This window comes from Armigeres subalbatus, chromosome 3 (assembly GCF_024139115.2).
Source record: "Armigeres subalbatus isolate Guangzhou_Male chromosome 3, GZ_Asu_2, whole genome shotgun sequence".
Taxonomy (NCBI): domain Eukaryota; kingdom Metazoa; phylum Arthropoda; class Insecta; order Diptera; family Culicidae; genus Armigeres; species Armigeres subalbatus.
This window is the reverse complement of record NC_085141.1, coordinates 400,740,273-400,762,102: the sequence shown is the minus strand read 5'-3', so window position 1 is coordinate 400,762,102 and position 21,830 is coordinate 400,740,273. Positions and strand designations below refer to the sequence as shown.

Genomic DNA, 21,830 nt, shown 5'->3' with positions numbered 1-21,830 from the left:
TATTAATCGCAGCAACCCGTGTGGTTTATAAATTTGTTGTCCTGCCATTACACGAAATAACAGAAAATAAGTTAGAAATAGCATCAAAATCGCTAAAGTATCACTAAAATACCTTATCTTTTCTCTGCTTTGCACCAATAGTTGCGAGACCCATATATGGAGGGAAATTTTTCATGATTTGTCCGGGGAAATCTGTCCTTAATTTTATGGAACTTCTCGTGATATTCATCCCAAGTTTCCAAGCGAAAAACAAAATAATTTCGCCAGCATCTAATATTTCACCGGTAAATTGTTCTTAATTTTCTCGAGATTTTTACTCTGCATACCACCAAAAAATCTTTTAAAATTTCCCGAAACAAATCACAGAAGAACGAATGTATTTTTCTCTCTATGTACCTCCGAAAGCAGCTCCTTATTGATAAGGGAAAACGAAACAGCTCATCCAAGGGACTTTTTAAAGGAAGTTTCTTTTGAATTTCCAGGGAGAGTTTTTTTCTCGTCGCGGAATAAAAAGGTAAATGAGAAGTGCTTGGAGGATTGTGCCTAATCGCATCACTTATTACAGTGAATTTAGATGCAGCGTTGCCCATCAACTAACTAATATTCTTCCCTGTGATCTATGTGGAGACGTAAAAGTAAACAAGGTCTTCAAACGAAAAAATCCCCTTCTAATATTTCTTGATTTATGTTCAAATTTTACTTCTTTATAGTTTTAGAACAGTCTACCGAGTTGCGTATCATTGAAGCGCAATGAACCATACTAATCAAAATTCAATTGAGACTAATTAAGCGAAATAACCCATGGAACAAGGGTGGAAGAAGGAATGCGTTATCTTGAACTGATATTATTCGATGTCATCTTGTTCTTGATTTTACGTTTACAGTGCTATTAATGCTTTTCATGTTTTCCTAAATCACTCTGACAGAAACAAACGATGCCAAACATATAAAGTGCTTCAGTACAATAAACTTACCTCTTCAAATCTGGAAAACTAATTAACTACGCGAAAAACACAGGAACTGTAACCCGGAGCTGACGATGTTTGCTAATACTCAGAAGGAGACACATGTCTGTTGCTGGAAGCTACTACAACCGATATCACTATCACTGTAAATTCCGCCCGCCGGTCTGGCTGCTGCTTCCACTAATAACGCTGATGAATCGGGCTTGGCGGTTCCGATGATACAAATGACGTTCATGCCCATGTCACGTCATCAAGCCGACGACGGGCGCCAACCAAGTGTGGCAATTATTGTGCACTGAACCGCAACCGACGACGGCAACGACAACCACGATCCGGGTGTGGAAGGTCTCTGAAAATCACCGGGGAAAAGAACAAACAAATGAAGCGTTATAGCAGCGACATTAAACAACTTTAAAGGCTAATTTTATGGCATCTATCTCGACATGTATAAAGGGTCAAATTCGCTAATGCACGTCATCAGCGCACGAGCAAGATGGAAAGTTTAGTAATGAGGTAAATGGGATTTTTACACCGGCGGGAATAAGTTAATAAATCAACACGCAAATATTTAAAAGAATATAAAAAATGTCGGAAAATAAAAAAAACTAATTTCTTTGAAAATTACACAGTAATTGTTCTAAAACTTGTACATGTAATGAAATATATTATCTACCTAAGATTATTATTTCTATCGGGTTCAAAACCTTTAATTCTTTCAATCTTTTATCATTATGACCTTTAGTTTTTGTCACAGAAGCAACATCGTCAGATTTAATTTCGCCGAATTTATTCATGCCAAACTGGATTGTGATCTGCGATGCAGCAGCGCTGGAACCTTGCTCATGAACAAAAAATGTTATGAATATGCATGAAGACAAATAATTTTATTATTAGCACATCAGATCCACTTATCCACTACAAATGCGCCCGTCGGCCATTGGTTGGTGGTGAGCTACAGTTTATTTAACATCCTACACTCACTCACTCATCAACTAACTCCCAGACCGGTCATTTACATAATTGGCCGGCGTCGTACAGTTGAATGTTAGTTTGTCGGATGGCTCAGCGCCGGGTTACTAAACATAGAGGTCTTGGGGTCGTCGCATCATGCACGAACTTAGACAACATAACAACTCATCGTGTTTGGATGCAACTTATTTCACCGACAATCTGCTGGAAAGCGTTATTTGAAAAAGACTGAATCAGCATTTTCGACCAGATAGCGTACTGGATGAATATTGAACACTGAGCACGCGATCAATAGACAAACAGACAAAACACTTGAGATTATTTCACCGCCATCCGGTACGTGAAGTCGATGTAGGAAACATATACCATTTGTTATGTCTGTTTGGCTGTGAGAAGATATCCAGTGGGTCAGGGAACGTACGCACACTCCCAACCAGTGATGGGAAATGTACAGTAAAACACTGTGATTATGTGAATATTTACATTTTATCCGATCAAATTTCATGCACCAAACAAACTGAAACAGTTTTCCAAAAAAAATGTACGCGACATTGTGACTATTTTTTGCCGATGAGACAAACTGTTTGTTTGCTTCTGTGTGACAGTCTCGTCCGTCGCATTCGCATGGCAATGCATGAGTTTTTTTATTTCGGCTCGTGCGCAGCGCAAACAGAACAGAATCGAGTTCAATTACCTGTGGCGCATAGCCTGGAAAGAGTGCTAGCCACAGGTACTGATTTATTAGTTCTAATCTCCAAAATAAGCAAGGAGTAATGAAATGAAAAATCGACACCAAAAAACGGTTATACGTTGTGAAATTATTGTACAAAAACAATAATTGTGGGGAGAGAAAACAGTAAAAGCAAGTGCTGACTGTTGTCTGCTTGGCAGGGCTGCTGCTGCGGCTGCCGTGGTTTTGTTTTTCTGTGACTGCATGGCAGAATGAACAATAAAAAAAAATGTCAACCGTTCCCGTCCCTGACTCCCCAACTCGCAAGTGCATCTCATACTATTGATAAAAAATAACGCCCGAAAACTCCTAGACATGCCTCATAATTTTCAGATAAAGTTTTCTTTGTCTTCGATAAAGAGATTTTCAGCCCTAGGCTCATCATCTATCTTTACGACGCAATAAAAAATATTTTCTTACATTTATATTATATTGAAAATGTACTATAAAGACAGCAATGAATTAATTTGATCCGGATAATTCAGAATTTCTGATTTAAGTTAACTTTCCATAACCCCACTGCCGCTAACCGCAAGTCACTCCCATTTGTATATGGATGCTATATACAGATAAGTCATACTTGCGGTTAGCGGTAGCCTAGTAAAACGTTATCGACATAGGTGATAAACAATTTTCCTTAAATAATCCAACAATCCCAGCATTCCAATTCAGACGTTCTATTAGAAACAGTCATTCAATTTATCGGCTACGCGTTCATTGCTAGAACAAGAAAAAAAACTTTCCATTCTCTTGAACTACCTACGCTCTATGGCTACCCTTAGACTCAATACTCCCACGCTGCAATGTAGAATGCAGAAATAATTGTTTTGATTCACTCCACCTTCAGACAATTTGATATAAATCTATTTCTGTGCATTCAATGGAAACAAATCCTCTTGGAAACGGCGGAGAAACAAATCCTCAATAAACGTTAAATCTCAACGAACTTCCCCAGGCTATTTGATGAGACATATTTACCGAGCAATTAGGAATCGAACGATACTCGATACTAGTGGAAACAACATATTCAGGCGGGTAAAAAAAAACATTAGCACGGTGACTATATCAACTTAAAATGTAGTTTGTATTAATTCTGATTTAGCCAGTCGACTAATGGGAACTGCTTGCGAAGCTAATTCTTTCGATTATGCTTCGTGACAGCAGATTGAAGCTATACCTATAGAGGTACATATTTATTTTGTCACCAAGTAGGGTAGCAGGAGCATTTTGGACCACTGATTTATTTTGAACACTCATATAAGCAGAACCCAACAAAAATAGTGCTGAGCAATGGGGCCATACAATTTCAATGGTCGATGGTCCAACAGTTAGTGGTCCAAATCTCCCCCCACTGCTCTAAATGGTAGATGGAAACGACACTAATGAGCCAGAACAACGTTGGCGATGACAGCTACAACGGAGCTCGTCCAACAACGCTGTGAAGCTCGTCCCTCTCAATCGGTTGCTCTTTTGAGCTCCTATCGTCACGAAATGTGCGATAGAACCTAATCAAGCGCGGAAAGTATCCAGCCGTAGACAAACACGATTGCCTAAAGCTATTTCAGTACAACGGTATGGTACATATATGTCCATAGGTAGACCGCAAAACACAAAGGACTGCATGCGGGTGGATTCCTGTCACGTAGGACGTGAACCAAGATTTATGCGCTTATGCTACTTATATCTCTCTGATGTATATACCTTCATACGTATGCAATGCTCAGTGAACGCTGGCACAAACTTTATCATTATTTCACGACTGCGGACATCGGGAGCAAAGCGATGGCTAAAATGAAAGACTCGACAAATCGCGACGGCCATTCAGTTGCTATGTCGAACGGCCTTGACCAATAATTAATTTTGCATTCACAGCTGCCTGGAAGATGGTTTTACAGCTCTTGAAAGGCATTGCCCCAGTAGGATAAAATAAGGAAATAATGACGCCAGGATATCATGCACATATACCAACTGCCAATTTGGTGAGACAGGAAGTATAGCAAGTTCATTCTGACTTCTGAACACTGGATTGGCAACTGGCAGGTCATCGATAATGAAAGGTGAATAGGCACTGGTTTCGAGTGGAGAACTGGTGATGCATTTTCAATGTCAAGTTCAATGTAGTCCGACAACTTGACGGATCAGGTTACAGGGAATATGAGAATAAAACAAATAATGTCGGTCTTAATTAACATCAACTGTCGTAAATTCAAAACTGAAAGGTCATAATTGATATAGGCTAAATGATTTAAAAATGATGATATTTGATAACGAGTTCTCGATGAGCAAGACCAAGTCCAATTCTGTAAAGAATTCCAAAACTCTGAATGCAATTATTTTTCAAAAATTTATAAAATGTTGACTTCGCCAAATTTTATATAGGCACAGATAAAAGTATGTTGTGATTTTAAATGTATTTTCATGCACATATTTGGAGCATGCAAATAAACGTAACATTCAATCGATATCAATATTCTTTCAAATCGAAATAAATGTAAACGGTGCTTGCTTGTAAAATTCAATCAAATTTTATATAATATCGAATGTTAATTAGTTTGATGGGATAAGCTGCAATTTTACACGTCGTTGAATTTTCAAAACTATTTGCTGTGCGGGGAAAAACACCAACTGCTGGCAATCTAAGCCTTTCGCCAAATTTGATGTTGTTAAGTCACATATCAATCCTGCAGATCAAACAGGCTGTTGCTAAAATGATCGTGTTGGTCGAGTGATGTGCAGAGAGATAAAAATAAATCGTAGTTAGCAGTGCGGTAAGATGCGCGACTATAAAGCAAGACCATGCTGAGGGTGGCTGGGTTCGATTCCCGGTGCTGGTCTAGGTAATTTTCGGCATGGAAATTGCCTTGACTTCTATGGGCATAAAAGTATCATCGTGTTATAGCCTTATGGTATACGAATTCGGAAGTGGTAACTTGACTTAGAAAACTTGCAGTTAATAACTGTGGAAGTGCTTAGTAAACACTAAGCTGCGAGGCGTCAATGTGGGAGATGTAATGCCAATGAAGAAGAAGAACAAATCGCGTAAATTTGCTGTTACTTATGATTTTTAACGATAACCTAGCCTAGGCCAATGACAGTGGGCTCTGTCTAAGCAGGTTCTATCAAAGCGACCGCTCACTAGCCTAGTCGCTCGAAGCACACTAGCCCGGCCCATGAGCTTCGAAAACAGCAACGTCAACAGACACGAGCGGAAATCGAATCAAGGGCTGACAGTTGAGACATTCAACTCCTTGAGTAAAGCCGGGTCCGTCTTTAAATGGCGGGTGTTTTTTTTTTTACAAGAAGGCAGTTACGCACGACCCAGCACACGTACTTTGTAGTTGCCAACCCTAGTAACATTTTGGTTTTATGCTGGTTTCAACACACTCATGTAGAGTAGATTATGAATTTCAAGACCGTTTTAAAACTTAGAAAAGTTACTTGGGAAGCTACCACACGGAAGTGTACTGGAGTGTCGGACTCGACCAGTGAAGGTAATACCGACTAAACTCCCTTGGACTCCTCCCGTCATTTCCCCCAGGAACTGCCTCCCAGCATTACTTTTGACGGATAGGCAGTACTTACTGTACTCACTCACTCATGCTCATGCTCACACTGGCACTCGCCCCGTATGATGCTTATTTTGGTGCTCTCTCTCTTCTAACACACCCTGACACTCTCTCTGACTCATTATATGAGTATTACTTGGATGCTCACCACTAACATACCATGCAATTCTGACTTGGATGCTCTGCTCAGTCTACTCTCCTCTGCCATGCCTCGAGGTGTCGATAGCGATAGGTACCAACAGTCCTATGCTGCGACCCTCTCACCTCGGCATGTGCAGTCCACCTAGATTCTCTGCAAGCTGCAGGCAATCTGAGAGGTTGCAGTCAAAACTGCGTTCAACTTCTCCACCGCTTGGGGAGTATCCGGGGTTGTGTCCCGACCGCAAACGTCTAGCATGGCTCTTCTTTCGACGTCGAAACGAGGACATACGAACAGTATGTGCTCTGCAGTTTCATCAACACATAGGCAGTCAGGGCAGACGGGGCTCTCCGCGTGCCCAAACCTGTAGAGGTACTGCCGGAATCAGCCATCCCTAGTAACATTTTGGTTTTATGCCGCTTTTATAACACTCTTGAAGAGTAAATTATGGTCTTCAAGAGCGTAATAAAACTTAAAATGTTACTTGGATGGCTTGACACTAGTACCTAAGAATAGATACGGCAACGCCTGCCAGTAGCTTACGTCTACTCGCACACACCTTGGAACTGTTGGACATCATCCTAGATAATGCCGCAACAGCAGTCGTAGCCTTCTTGCACGCGTAGCCGACATGGCTGCCGAAGCTCAGCTTATAATCTATTACGACCCCAAGAAGCTTCAAACTCCGCTTTGATGCGGTCGCGACTTCACCCACATGAATCACTGCATGTTGAACCAATTTGCGGTTATTGAAGACAACCACCTCCGTCTTATGTTGAGCGAGCTCCAGGCTTCTAGCGCTAATCCAATCCGGCACCGTGCTGATCACGTATGCTGCGGTCAGTTCTACTTCGGGAATAGACTTCCCGTAGACTTCCAAGGTTACGTCATCGGGGAAGCCGACGTCGTACATAAGGTTCCATAATGCGGGGCCCAGTATTGAACCTTGGGGAACTCCTGCGATGTATGTCCCGAACGGAATCCCCGGAAACAACGCCAGAACACCGAGATGCAGCAGAAAAAGGAAATCCGTGACATTTTTTACGCTGCTAGTGGAAGATTTTTTGGACAACATCGAATATGAATCCGCGAAGGCGCCTGAACTCGAAATGGATGTATCTAGCCCAACGATAGAAAAACTTGTTAGAAAACAAGCAAGTAAAAGCGATGGCGATACTGCAGCGTGTGCAAACCACCCGCCGATTGTATGTAGAAGCAGAAAATACAGGAACTGAGGACCAGTGGATGTTGCAGCGAAGGAAAAAACAATATCCCGGGTCAAAACCCCAACCTTCACATTACCTAGGAAAATGTATTATTGATCATATTTGTAATATTTTTTTTTGGCACAGCTGCCTTCCGTCCCGTAAAACCGTGGCAGGGCTTAGGGAACGCCGTCCCATTCCAGCCGTCTGGCTTAATAAACCAGATGGGAGTAGGACCAGACCAGTTGATTCCTTCATGGCTTACGCCGATCCGGCTCTGAACACCACAGTGTCAACCCCCGCATCGTCTCACTGCATCAGCAAAGATAACCATAGGATCAAGAAGGTGACTATTCCAGCTGGGTTCGAGGGCAGCTCTAAGAGGGACCCAACAGTCATGAATAAAGCTAAACCAACATACAAAGAAACGGAAGTGAACTTCTTCGTAATACGATGTTTGGAGAGATCTCCACGCAACGCATGGGGTGCGAGGGGGATGGAGCTGAAGGAGACGAGTAGCGAAGTAGTCGTCGTGGAGAGCGATAGCGGTACACCAATATTCGGCAAGTAGTAGCACAATACGGTGGAGATAGGGTCTAGCGGCATCCTGCAACTCGATGGCATTATCGATTTCACCAATGAACTGGGCAATATGTCAAAAGACCTGAAGCTGAACTTCTTCAAGCTTCACAATTTGGTTCTTGTTGCAAAGCAAGGACAGGACAGACTGTGCCAGAGCGCCAGCTCGAACCTTTGGGGGAGACGCCTATGGTGGTGATGGCCAAAATAAGAGGGGTACAGGGTTTTCCCGAGCGATGTCCAACGAGGCTGAAGACGATAATCGAAGTACTATCCCGCACCACGGCAGCGAGGGTAGGAACAGACGACGAATAGGTGAGGAGGGTGACGGTGGAGGAGCTAATAACGGTGGCAAATTCTCTCGACCAGAAAAAAGCACCTGGTCCGTGACGGGTCGTGAACATAGTGAAAGCAGTCATAATGACCAATCCAGACATGTGCAGGTCAGCCTTGTATAGGTGTCTGGACGAGCGGACATTCCCGTATATTTGGAAGAGACAGCCTTTGGTCCTGTTACCGAAACCGGGGAAGTCACCAGGCATGGCATACGCGATGGCATATGAGCAAGTCAAACCACCTTCCTTTTGCCAGTGGAGATATATCAGCTTCCACACTGTGCCATCACAAATATTGCCCTCCGCTCGCTTTCAAATCGACTTCTATAAAAACATTCTTCATGCCTGCCGTATCCTAACGGAACTATCAATTCTATACTTTCGCCTCTAATGCTATTATGAACATGTACGTCCAAGTTTGGAAGATGATATTAGCATTTCCATATCATTGAGCATATATTGTTCACATGTCCCCGTTTCGAAACGGAGAGAGGTGCGATATTGGAAACAAGCGGAATGGACACTACCACCGATAACAGAACCTAGAGCAGTGTAGAGCGGTCGCAAATGTGACGTCCGGGATAGCCGACATCCTATAACGAAGTTGGCGTGCGGAGTAGCAGCATGCCGCTATAGCGGATAACGGACCTTGAGCACTCCGCCGCGGAAGATATATTTTTGTTATGGATGGGAACACTAGTGCCAGCCACCAACGTCGTCAGCTTGCGGCGACCGCGTAGCCGCAGAACGTGGGGAAACGGCCGGTTTCGAGGAAGCTTCCGCCTTTGGGGAACTTTACGTCGGGTAGGATAGATCCGCCGTCGGGGACTATCCGAGTCGTTCGCGATCGTGACCGAGGCGGGAGCTAAATGGTTCAACGAATAAGGTGACAGCTGAATGGCTGAAGGGCATCAAAACTCGGTTATCGAAGTGGGCTATGCCCACCACCGGGGACCAGCTGAGTAGACCGTAGCGGAAGTTATCTCTACCCGGAATCTTTGGATCGACCTCGGCACTCGTCCGGTCACCCGTTGAGACAGGTCGTCGGGTTCGGGGGAGCCTCCGACGTCGGTGAACTCCCCGTCGGGGTAGGATAGATCAGCCGCCGTGGACTATCTGAGTAGCTTGCGAGGACGTAGAGCGCTAAATGGCTCAAAAAATAAAAAGCAAAGCATTGAACAGGCAGACTATTGCTGAAACAATCGTCAAAAAATTATTTAAGCTTAAGTTAGTGTAATGTCTTGAACTGTCTAATACGAGTTTAGTACTTTCCATTTAATTCCACTACGTTTTGTTATCTTTACAGATACATATTTCAACCTCAACTGTGAGGCCATCTTGAGCGTCTCGTACTTGACTCGACTTGGTCGAGTCGAGTCAAGTACGAGACACTGTAGACGGCCTCACAGTGAAGGTCGAAATACGCATCTGTAAAGATAACAAAACGTAGTGGAATTAAATGGAAAGTATTAAACTCGTCTTAGACAGTTTAATCTCAAGATGTTTCTCAAACAAATTTGTTTTATATGGAGCGTAGTTGAAAAATAGGCCAAGTTACAGTTGAAATGTAGAGTCATTGAGGAATAAGAAGTTCCCCTAACAAATTATTTAGAAACCTAATAGCACGGTTTTTCCACGCCGCGACTGCCGTGAACTAACAGATCGTATAATTGATAAAAAGATATAGCTACAATATTGTAAGAGTCTTACCAGTACTAGTTTTGATTTTTAATGAAATAATGCATGGTCTTGCCGATAACTTCTTATGCTTGCTGGTAGATACAATGACTTTTGTTACCCAATAAGCAATTTGCGAGAAGTATCTTTGCCTTGCATCAATTATTCACAATTCGAGTTTCGTAGAGACCCGTTCCACGAATTATTTCTCATTAACATAAATTTTACCATGAAATTAGTTTCCTCGAACTAAAATGAAATCGAAACTAACAAAACGTCTGTTAAATGCCACCTCCTACGACAGGCCCACACATTCCTAAGCAACACGCCAAACCTTGAAAGCTCCAGTTCCTTCTAGGTGTCTCGAACGGCAGAACAACTTTACAAACATTTCTCAACTCAAACACCAAATTTGTTTTGCGCATTTAGTGCTTCTGCAAATATTTGCGAAACCATTCACTCTTTGCCAAACCACCATACCACCGTCAACCATCATGGGACAGAATCGTACATGCACTTCAGAACGTACACCTAAAGTGTGCTTTTCAATTGAATTTAAAAACTTGTTTGCTTGCTGTGCCCGGGGAAAACCTGCTCGTGGGTATGTGCACCGAGAACCGACCGATCTCCACGATCGATCGGGCCTCACGGGCGGGCATATCGACGCTGCAGAATGTGCTATATTCCGGCTGTACCGCAGAGCATTTGAAAAGTTGTCTTCCTTGACGGAGAGGAAAATCTTGCGAAACACTGTACCTACACGCTGCTGCGAGTTGGCAAACCGCTAATCTGCAGGAAAATCACGCCAACGTCCTCCCAGTAATGCAATGGAACTGAACTGCACACCCAAGGTCGCCCGCCGATGGGGTGGATGGAAACTAGGCTTTATCTTCGGGCTGGATTTCTACCAGTGTGAATTGTTCGGAACGAAGTCTGATTCGAAAATAGCACATTTTTCAGCAATAATTTTGAAATGAAATAAGCGAAATAGGGATTCAGGTGGATTCAGTTTTTTTAAGCAAATGCTTTGTCGTTTGTTTAAATTTGTTTAGCTAATAAATGCTATTAAATGAGAGCTGCAAATAATTCCACGATCATGAGACCTTTTGAACGTCTCTACATTAATGACGCATTTCGCGCCAAATCGTATCCGGAGCTAGCAGCACCCTCTGAACTTAATTAAACTTTGTCACAAAAAGTCACTTTGAATACCTAGTTTTCACAAAATTAACCTAGACAAAACAGTGTGTATGTGTGCCAAATTTTCAAATAAAAATATTCTAAATATTTGCAAAAAAAATCTTTTTGGGTTGAATGACATGTTGTCTCGAGTTAGGAAATTATGTTCCCAGCCTGTTCTTACATGGGCACTAAAAACATTTTCTTGTCCAAACTATTTTTTTTTTCAGTAGAAGACAATCTCGCCCACTTGTATCATTGTACCATTCATCACAGTGGAATTCTACCATCCAGTGACCATTAGTCATCCCGGTTCTAAGATTGTTGTCGGAGAAGGGGTCCTGTCAACAGCAAATACTACCAAACCAATGGACCTCCATAACGTCGCCTAAAAGTGTTTCGATTTTCAGCAGATCGAACCCACATCAAAAACCGCTGCAAGATACACATTCGTTATGTCCTGGTTCCATAATTAAACTGCACTCAGAATCATGTCAAGCAACTGTTGTTTATCTATTTAGTTATCCCCTAGGACGCACAACAGCATTCCTATCCACTCAACATAGTGGAATCCTTGCTGCCAGCGAACTACAGCTGTCCGGTCTTGTGTTTGAGAAAGAAAACGGGGGCACCCGACTTCAATCTGGTCGGGATTCTGCGTAAACGTACCAAGTGCCAATAAAATTACCCGTTTTCTTGCACAAGTTTTCGTGTATCAGATCTAATCGATCACAAATCGTATCGAATATCTTTCCACTCTATAACTAAAGATATTCATAAATAAATTTACGAATTTTGATATGAATTCGTTTTCATTCCACGAACAAAATTTTGATTTTTAGTACAGCTGCCATTAAGCAAGCATCATCCGACATCACAATCTACTATTAGAACATTGGCGGAGTGAATGGGCTTCTGGACGACTATCACTTAGCCGTTATCTATCATTGTTATGAAACAATTGTTTTGACGGAGACCATGCTGGATTCCAGAACTGCATCGAATTATGATTTTTGGCATGGTTACGAAATATTTCGCTGCGATCTAACGATCTAACAGCAGTAGAAAAACTACAGGAGGAGGCGTCCTAATCACTGCTCAAGACTGGAAGTGATTGTTAGTGAGGACAATGTCTGGACGACCATGGAACAAGTCTGGGTAGGTAGTATCCAACTCGTCGCCCGTCAACTGTTTATCTGCGCACTTCATATCCTTCCGAACTGGACTCGTGATTTGTAGCTCATTCACATAACTGTCGGTCTATGTCTTTTGTGTCGAACAAAACTGGGGTACGCAGTATGACGATCGACGAATTGATTATACTTGGAGACTACAACTTCGCAGGAATGGCTACTCTATCATTAACGGAATTGTGATCAAGAGCGGTCGCTCTTTAGATCTCTCATTTTGGTGTCTGTCCCTCATTATCCAACTTGAGGTAACCGTTGGTCGTGAATTTTCAAGCACTGTAACCATATATTGGATCCGATCGATGCCAACAAAGCTGAACCCGAAATATTTCTTGGACTACATTGATGAACAGCCAATGCAATGCTCTGAAGATTTATGCTAGTTTTATTGAGGTCCGGTACACCACAAACCAACGATTTAGGATGGCCATTTACAGTGGCGCCGGGAGTGGGTGAGACAAGTAGGACATGTCCTACGCACGAAAATACCTGGGTAGGACATTCGAAGCATTGTCCTACCCATGATTTTGGTAAGAACATATATGGATATCTAAAGGATCTAATATTATCAATTAAAAATATCATTCAAAGGTAATCAGAGATTTGAAGGTTTCAAGGTTTCCGTACGGCCGTAATAGTAAAGGAAAAAAATACGAAAGGCTTCTCATGTGAGGATTTCTATTCCAAAAAATGCTCAATGATGTATTGAGATTTTCCAAGAAGTCTTGAAGTTTTTAATAGTTTCTGTTCTTCCATAAAATTGTTGAAAAAATTCAGCAAGTCAAGGAGTGTCAGGCTAAGTGAATTTATTAAATTTCATAAGATTTTCCAGAGCAGGTGAATTAACCATAAGTTGGATATATAAACAATTATATAGCGTAGCTTAATTTATCTTAGGTGGTTGTACTTGTCAGAGAGAAATGTTAGTCTATAGTTATTGTTGCTACTAAAGACCGAGAATACCTGTGCATCCCCACGACATCACAGAAAGTTTCGTTATTTCGTTAATTCGGTAGGATAGAGATCGATTATTCACTATGGAAAATGATGTATAGTCTATGCCATTTTTTTATAAATAGGGACGAGCCTGGGATTGAGTCCACGACCTCCTGTATGTAGTTACTAGACTAGCAAGCTTTTCCAAAAGCTCAAAATGAAGTAGTTTATAATAATTGTAGCACATCCAGTTGTGTGGTAGCAAGCCTATGAGAAAAACAGCTCTGGAAACTTCAAATAGTTGATTGAAATCTGTATAGGAATCACAAATATACCTACGATTTCATGAAGTATTAGAAGTTAAAAATTTAAAATTCGGACTAACATAATTCTCGGGATTTCTGAAAATATACTCAAACCTCTAAATAGTATTGAGCACTCTGAAATATTATTGATCGTTCTTTCCTGGTAAATCAAAGCAAGGTACAAATTCCTAGAAGTAATAATTGCTTAATGATTAAATATTTTATAAAATTTACAGAAATCCATAACCACTTCTAGAAGTTTGTTAAGATGCTCGAAGATCTTGTTTTTTTGTAAATGCTCTATAAACTCTGGAAATGTAATGTTGCCTGAACTTTAGAGAGTTTTATGACTTATCTGAGGATGTTCGAAAAATCTCTTGTAATCCAAGATAATCTCCGGAAAGTCCATGAAATTCCCTAAAAGTATTCCATAGATTTGATAACTCAGTAATAGCTAGAACTTGTACAGCTCCGCTAGTTACTAGCTAGCGACAGTCTAAAATAATATTTCATCCAGATTAAATAAGTCTTAAATCATTGGATCAATCATTTTTCTTTATGTCAGTAGGGTAATTTCAACGTAACACAATATTATTTTGATCTAGAAAATGTATTTTCGACATGTAACATGTGAAACACGCGAACTTTATAATTTCTCTTATTTGATTTTTTTGTCCTACCCACGTCTCGGAATGTGACCGCGCCTCTGGCCATTTAGATGGCAACGATTTTTATTATGTAATTAAAGGACCGCAGTTATCGTTAGCTGATAATTCCAAGATATTTCCAGGAGCCGGTTGCTAATCCGACAAAATGTTGTCTTATCACATTTTCGCACAAGAAAGAGCCGATCATCTCTAATTACAACTTGTTGGGAACAACAGTCGAACGGGTGATTCATATGAAGGAGTTAGGTGTTGTTTTAGACTTGCAACGGATATTCTCACATCACATTTTCTACATCGTTGACAAACCCTAAGACACCATGGTCTTTATCACGAAAACAACGAAGAAATTCGCGGACGTCTATTGCCCGAGATCGCTGTACTGTTTTTAGTGCTCTCTACATTAGATGTGGGGCCCTCCTTAGCCGTGAGGTAAGACGCGCGGCTACAAAGCAAGACCATGCTGAGGGTGGCTGGGTTCGATTCCCGGTGCCGGTCTAGGCAATTTTCGGATTGGAAATTATCTCGACTCCCTGGGCATAAAAGTATCATCGTGTTAGCCTCATGATATACGAATGCAAAAATGGTAACCTGGCTTAGAAACCTCGCAGTTAACAACTGTGGAAGTGCTTAATGAACACTAAGCTGCGAGGCGGCTCTGTCCCAGTGTGGGGATGTAATGCCAAGAAGAAGAAGAAGAAGAAGACATTAGATGTATGTCAGTATTAGGCCCGTATTACAACAACGTCCCAGAACGTAGGTATTCAATCTATTCAACGATGTTTCCTGCGGTTTGCGCTTCGAAGACTAACCTCCACAATCGCTGGCACATATCTAGTTCTAATTATCGCTGTCGTTTGATCATCTTAGTGCCATTGCGTATCCGCCGATATGTGGACAGACCCTATATGTAGCCAGTGTACCTCAGGATGAATAGATTGTGGAAGATTTTTATAACGTTTTTATGAACGTTCAACCTAAATAAATGAACCGCTGCGGAACAACAATTTGATGCTGATGTTCCCCTTCGCACTAGTTACGAGGTAGAAACTTCAACCCATATCATCAAGAGAACGTTCAATAGACGTTGACTTCAACTTGTCGCGGAATGTACTTCGTTGATTGTTTGTGATAAGTTCTCGCTTTGATAGAAGCCGACGAGTCATCTGCATTTCCACGAGTAATCACTGGGATTTTGGATAAATGGGATGGGCAGTGTGGCGGGGCTCGTTTTGGTAAACGGTATGCCAGGTGTTACGTGTAGCTTTTTGATTTGAACTCAACAAAAAGGTGTAAGGTGCAATAATTAATTTACCATCAAAGTGTACCAAACCGAACAAAATTTTCCGGATCTCGTGATCGATCATATAAGTTTGCTGCTAATCACAATAGAAATTTATGCTAGCTTCAATTTCACGTTCTAACTGAACAAGATTTCGTGCCAAGCGATAACACTCAATCCCTAAGAAGTTTAATAACTTTTGATTGTTTGTGTTGAATGGTTTACCGCAAAAAGAATGTTTTGAACGCGCTCGAATAATTCTGTATGAAATTATTTCAATTTCCTAATTGTTTATCCTTTGCGAGAATATACAATCAATTGCTACAAGTGAGCAATTGTTTATAAATAATTCAGCTAAAATGCTTGCGATAGACATATGCATTGCGTTATTGTTTGGTCCATACGATGGCAACCAATTCCCGCTCAACCCCTCAAAAGGCCCTAAGCCAACCCCCCCCCCCCCTCCTGAATCAATCCAAATAGCGCAATCAACAGAACAACATGAAAGCTTTTGATTGCAGTAATCATACCAATTCATGAAAAAAATGCTACTCAGTTCCCCCCAAAAAACCAAGCGAGAATTACTTATGGTAAACATACACATAAGGGAAAGTGGGGCAAGATCGCTTCTATCGATTATATTGAATTTAAACTTCATCGAATTTTTAGTGAGTGTAGGTAGACTATAAGGCATATATAAACATTCGTGGATATCAAATTATTCAATAAAACGAATAATTTCATATATGAAACCTTAAATTTAGTGGGCACGAAATTATAAGAAAAGTTGATTTTATACTTATCCAACTTCTAACGAATATTTCAAGAGGTATTTAGGTTGAATAAAAGGTGTTTTTCAGTTTCATTAACCTTCTATAATGTAGTGCATCTTCTCTCGTTTTTACTTTTGCCCCACTTTCCCCTACTCATAAAAGAAACAAAGTGGAAAAAGGATTAGCGTAGAGTTAAAATAGGAAACAGAAAGGCAATATCCTGTGAATGAAGTCGATACTACAGCCTTAAGATCGGCAAGCCAACAGCCATAGAGTTGCATAGTGTTTCATTCTCTGGGCCCTTGAAAAAATATTTATCGTAATTTCAGTACTATTACAGCTTGCCTGATATTATATCTTAGAATTGCTCTTTAGATAGGGACACGGCAGGTATTTCCGTCCATCGTCATAGGGGCTAAAACCAACGAAAGCAACGTACATTTGCTAGAACTCCACTATGGCAGAACGTTTCTCCTGAGCTTACGATATGGTACGTATGAGTTTTACAAAAAAGCGTCTCTTTTATTGGTTTTCGAGACTATGACGAGCAGACGAAAATACCTGCCGTGTCCCTATAGGTAAAATTTGAATTTATTTTCTAATGAAAGTGTTTAGAGAAAGAAGAGTTTCCCGTGAAAATTCCGAAGATTTTCCCGTGGAAATTCCGAAGATTTTCCCGTGAAAATTTCGAAGAATTTCCCGTGGCAATTCCAAAGAATTTCTCGTGGAAATTCCGAAGAGTTTCCCGTGGAAATTCCGAAGATTTTCCCGTGGAAATTCCGAAGATTTTCCCGTGGAAATTCCGAAGATTTTCCCGTGAAAATTCCGAAGAATTTCCCGTGGCAATTCCAAAGAATTTCTCGTGGAAATTCCGAAGAGTTTCCCGTGGAAATTCCGAAGAATTTCCAGTGGAAATTCCGGAAAATTCCCGTGGAAATTCCGAAGAATTTCCCGTGGAAATTCCGAAGAATTTCCCGTGGAAATTCCGAAGAATTTCCCGTGGAAATTCCGAAGAGTTTCCCGCGGAAATTCCGTAGAGTTTCCCGCGGAAAATCCGAAGAGTTCCGAAGAATTTCCCGTGGAAATCCCTAAGAATTTCCCTTGACAATTTCCCGTGAAAATTCCGAATAATTTCCCGTGGAAATTCCAAGAGTTTCCTGCGGAAATTCCTACAAATTTCCCGTAGAAAATCCGAAAAAAAATCCATAAAAATTCCGAGGAATTTCCCGTGGAAATTCCGAAACATTTCCCTTGGAAATTCCGAAAAATTTACCTTGGAAATTCCGAAAATTTTCCCGTGATAATTCAATAGAACGTCCCGTGAAAATTCCAAAGAATTTCCTTTAGAAATCACGAAAAATTGCCCTTGAAAATCTCTAAGAACTTCCCATAGAAATTGGAGAGAATTTCCCGTGAAAATCCCGTGGAAATTCCAAAGAATTTCCCGTGGAAATTCCGAAGAATTTCCCGTGGAAATTGCGAAGAGTTTCCCGCGGAAATTCCTACGAATTTCCCGTAGAAAATCCAAAAAAAAAATCCGTGAAAATTCCGAAGAATTTCCCGTGGAAAATCCGAATAATTTCCCTTGGAAATTCCGAAGAATTTCCCGTGAAAATTCCGATGAATTTCCCGTGCTAATTCCGAAGAACGTCCCGAGAAAATTCCTAAGAAATTCCTTTAGAAATCTTGAAAAGTTGCTATTGAAAATATCAAAGAATTTCCCATATAAATTCCGAAGAATTTCCCGTGGAAATTCCAAAGTATTTCCCGTGAAGATTTCGAAGAATTTTCCGTGGAAATTCCGAAGAATTTCCCGTGGAAGTTCCGAAGAATTTCCCGTGGAAATTCCGTAAAATTTCCCGTGGAAATTCCGTAAAATTTCCCGTGGAAATTCCGTAGAATTTCCCGTGGAAATTCTGTAGAATTTCCCGTGGAAATTCTGTAGAATTTCCCGTGGAAATTCTGTAGAATTTCCCCTGGAAATTCTGTAGAATTTCCCCTGGAAATTCTGTAGAACTTCCCCTGGAAATTCTGTAGAATTTCCCGTGGAAATTCTGTAGAATTTCCCGTGGAAATTCCGTAGAATTTCCCGCCGAAATTCCGTAGAATTTCCCGTCGAAATTCCGTAGAATTTCCCGTGGAAATTTCGTAGAATTTCCCGTGGAAATTCCAAAGAATTTCTCGTGGAAATTCCAAAGAATTTCCCGTGGAAATTCCAAAGAATTTCCCGTGGAAATTGCAAAGAATTTCCCGTGGAAATTCCAAAGAATTTCCCGTGGAAATTCCAAAGAATTTCCCGTGGAAATTCCAAAGAATTTCCATGGAAATTCAAAGAATTTCCCATGGAAATTCCAAAGAATTTCCCATGGAAATTCCAAAGAATTTCCGTGAAATTCCAAAGAATTTCGTGGAAATTCCAAAGAATTTCCGTGGAATTCTAAAGAATTTCCTGTGGAAATTCTAAAGAATTTCCGTGGAAATTCCAAAGAATTTCCTGTGAAATTCCAAAGAATTTCCGTGAAATTCCAAAGAATTTCCGTGGAAATTCCAAAGAATTTCCTGTGAAATTCCAAAGAATTTCCGTGGAAATTCAAAGAATTTCCTGTGAAATTCCAAAGAATTTCCGTGGAAATTCAAAGAATTTCCGTGGAAATTCCAAAGAATTTCGTGAAATTCAAAATTTCCGTGGAAATTCCAAAGAATTTCCGTGGAATTCAAAGAATTTCGTGGAAATTCCAAAGAATTTCCTGTGGAAATTCCAAAGAATTTCCGTGAAATTCCAAAGAATTTCCGTGGAAATTCCAAAGAATTTCCGTGGAAATTCCAAAGAATTTCCTGTGAAATTCCAAAGAATTTCCTGTGAAATTCCAAAGAATTTCCGTGGAAATTCCAAAGAATTTCCGTGGAATTCCAAAGAATTTCCGTGGAAATTCCAAAGAATTTCCTGTGGAAATTCCAAAGAATTTCCGTGAAATTCCAAAGAACTTCCCGCGGAAATTCCAAAGAATTTCCGTGGAAATTCCAAAGATTTTCCGTGGAAATTCCAAAGAATTTCCCGTGGAAATTCCAAAGAATTTCCCTTGTAAATTCCAAAGAATTTCCTTTGGAAATTCCAAAGAATTTCCTGTGGAAATTCCAAAGAATTTCCTGTGGAAATTCCAAAGAATTTCCTGTGGAAATTCCAAAGAATTTCCTGTGGAAATTCCAAAGAATTTCCTGTGGAAATTCCAATGAATTTCCCGTGGAAATTCCAAAGAATTTCCTTGAAATTCCAAAGAATTTCCGTGGAAATTCCAAAGAATTTCCGTGGAAATTCAAAGAATTTCCGTGGAAATTCGTATAATTTCCGTGCAAATTCCAAAGAATTTCCCGTGAAAATTTAAAGCAATTTTCCGTGGAAATTCGAAGAATTTCCGTGGAAATTCGAAGAATTTCCGTGGAAATTCCGTATAATTTCCCGTGCAAATTCAAAGAATTTCCCGTGAAAATTCCAAAGAATTTTCCGTGGAAATTCCGAAGAATTTCCCGTGGAAGTTCCAAAGAATTTCCCGTGGAAATTCCGAAGAATTTCTCATAAAAATTCCAAAGAATTTCCCTTAAAAATTTCAAAGAGTTTCCGTAGAAATAGCGAAGAATTTGCCGTGGAAGTTCCAAAGAATTTGCCTTGAAAGTTCCGAAGAATTTGCCGTGGAAATTCCGAAAAATTTCCCGTGTAAATTCCTAAGAATTTTCCTTCACAATTCCGAAGAATTTCCCGTGAAAATTTCGAAGAACTTCCCGTGCTAATTTCGAAGAACGTCCCGTGAAAAATCCAAAGAATTTCCTTTAGAAATCTCGAAAAATTGCCCTTGAAATTCCGAAGAATTTCCCATATAATTTCCGAAGAATTTTCCGTGGAAATTCCAAACATCTTCCCGTGAAAATTCCGAACAATTTCAATCAGAGTAAGCTTTTAACTATGATCCAACCCGGCCAGATCTGCTGCAACATTTTCTCGACTTCTCTGGTTATACTTAGACCACTTGAGCAAGCCACATGATACTTATACAAATACATGAAGGATACTTGGCTTGCAAACATCACAGATAATAACGCTGGAGCTGTTTTATGAACACAAAGCTACGTAGTGACGATCCCAGTAACACAAGGAAGCCGTAATCGACAATTCAAGGATAAATTATCAAAAAAGCTTAGCTGATTATGTAAACAAAAATTCAAACGTTGATTAGTCAAACACTTGAATCAACACCATCTTCAATCAGCTGAAACCTTCCACTACCTGTTTGGTGTCAATGGTTCGCGTAGGTGTATTATCAGATTCGGAAAATCTACTTATGAATCTTTGTTTATAAAAACAAGTAAGTCGTTTTGAAAATTTGTCCTTGAATTGATCAATGTCGTCTTCTTCTTCAATGGCTTTACATTCCAACTGAAACTTGGCTAGCTTCTCAACGTATTCTATTAGCATATCCGTAGTTATAAATTGAAAGGTTTTCTATGCCCGCCATTGCATAAGTTTGTATCTTGTGTAGCAAGCACTATAGATACACTACGCCCAGGGTGTTGAAAAAATTTTCAACCCGAAAACATCCTAAACACCGGCCCGAGAATCGAACTCACCATTTCCGGAATATAAATCCAACGGATTTGGATCTATTGGAAACCCCAAACCTACTGGAAGTGAACAATGTGTTGACTGGAAAAATATTGCTCTTAATTGGTAGACTCAACCACTGATATTATATTGTTTATCAATTTTAAATTATTGTACTGAATTTAAGAATGGTTTTAACATGTTCATTTGTTTATCTACTGACGAGTAATTTCCAAAAACTTTATGTATCACTGCGCATGAATACAAGAATCCAATATTAGCTTTAGATATCAGTCAGAGAATCAACAACTGCTAATCGAATTCCGTCAGATGCTGGTAGTTGAGTGTTTTCTGTTTGCATTAGCAGCTCGTTTGTCCGAAGAGTCCCCTCGAACGCGGCATTTGCCTTTACTAATTATGACTTGTAGAATGTTGAGGCGCAAGTACGCAATTAAGACTAAATGATATGACGTCAGTAAGCCTCGCTTAGGTTATTCAGACCTTGATCTCTAGCGATGTCAGAATCAGGTAAATTGTGTAGATTTTTTCTCAAGTATAAGTCAGAATTTGACGTAAGAGAGCATTCCACAATAAATCATTCTTCATGTGCAGACAGATGATACTCTGCTACAGAAGCATCACGAAAATCAATCATCACGATAACTATATTGCGTTCGTACTCATATGACCGCGCTCATTTCTTGAGTTTGAATCATTGCATAACAATGACGACTGAGGAGC

General features: G+C 40.4%; 1 protein-coding gene across 7 annotated transcripts in view; it reads right to left on the bottom strand.

The window, feature by feature from the left end:
• Positions 1–21,830, bottom strand: part of LOC134226956 (diacylglycerol lipase-beta-like) — a 115,107-nt gene that overhangs the window by 71,632 nt on the left and 21,645 nt on the right. For all 7 annotated transcript variants that reach the window (XM_062708099.1, XM_062708098.1, XM_062708100.1 and 4 more), the window contains exon 3: positions 975–1,314. The gene's annotated coding sequence lies outside the window, so the exon portion shown is untranslated. The remainder of the gene's footprint in view (positions 1–974; positions 1,315–21,830) is intronic.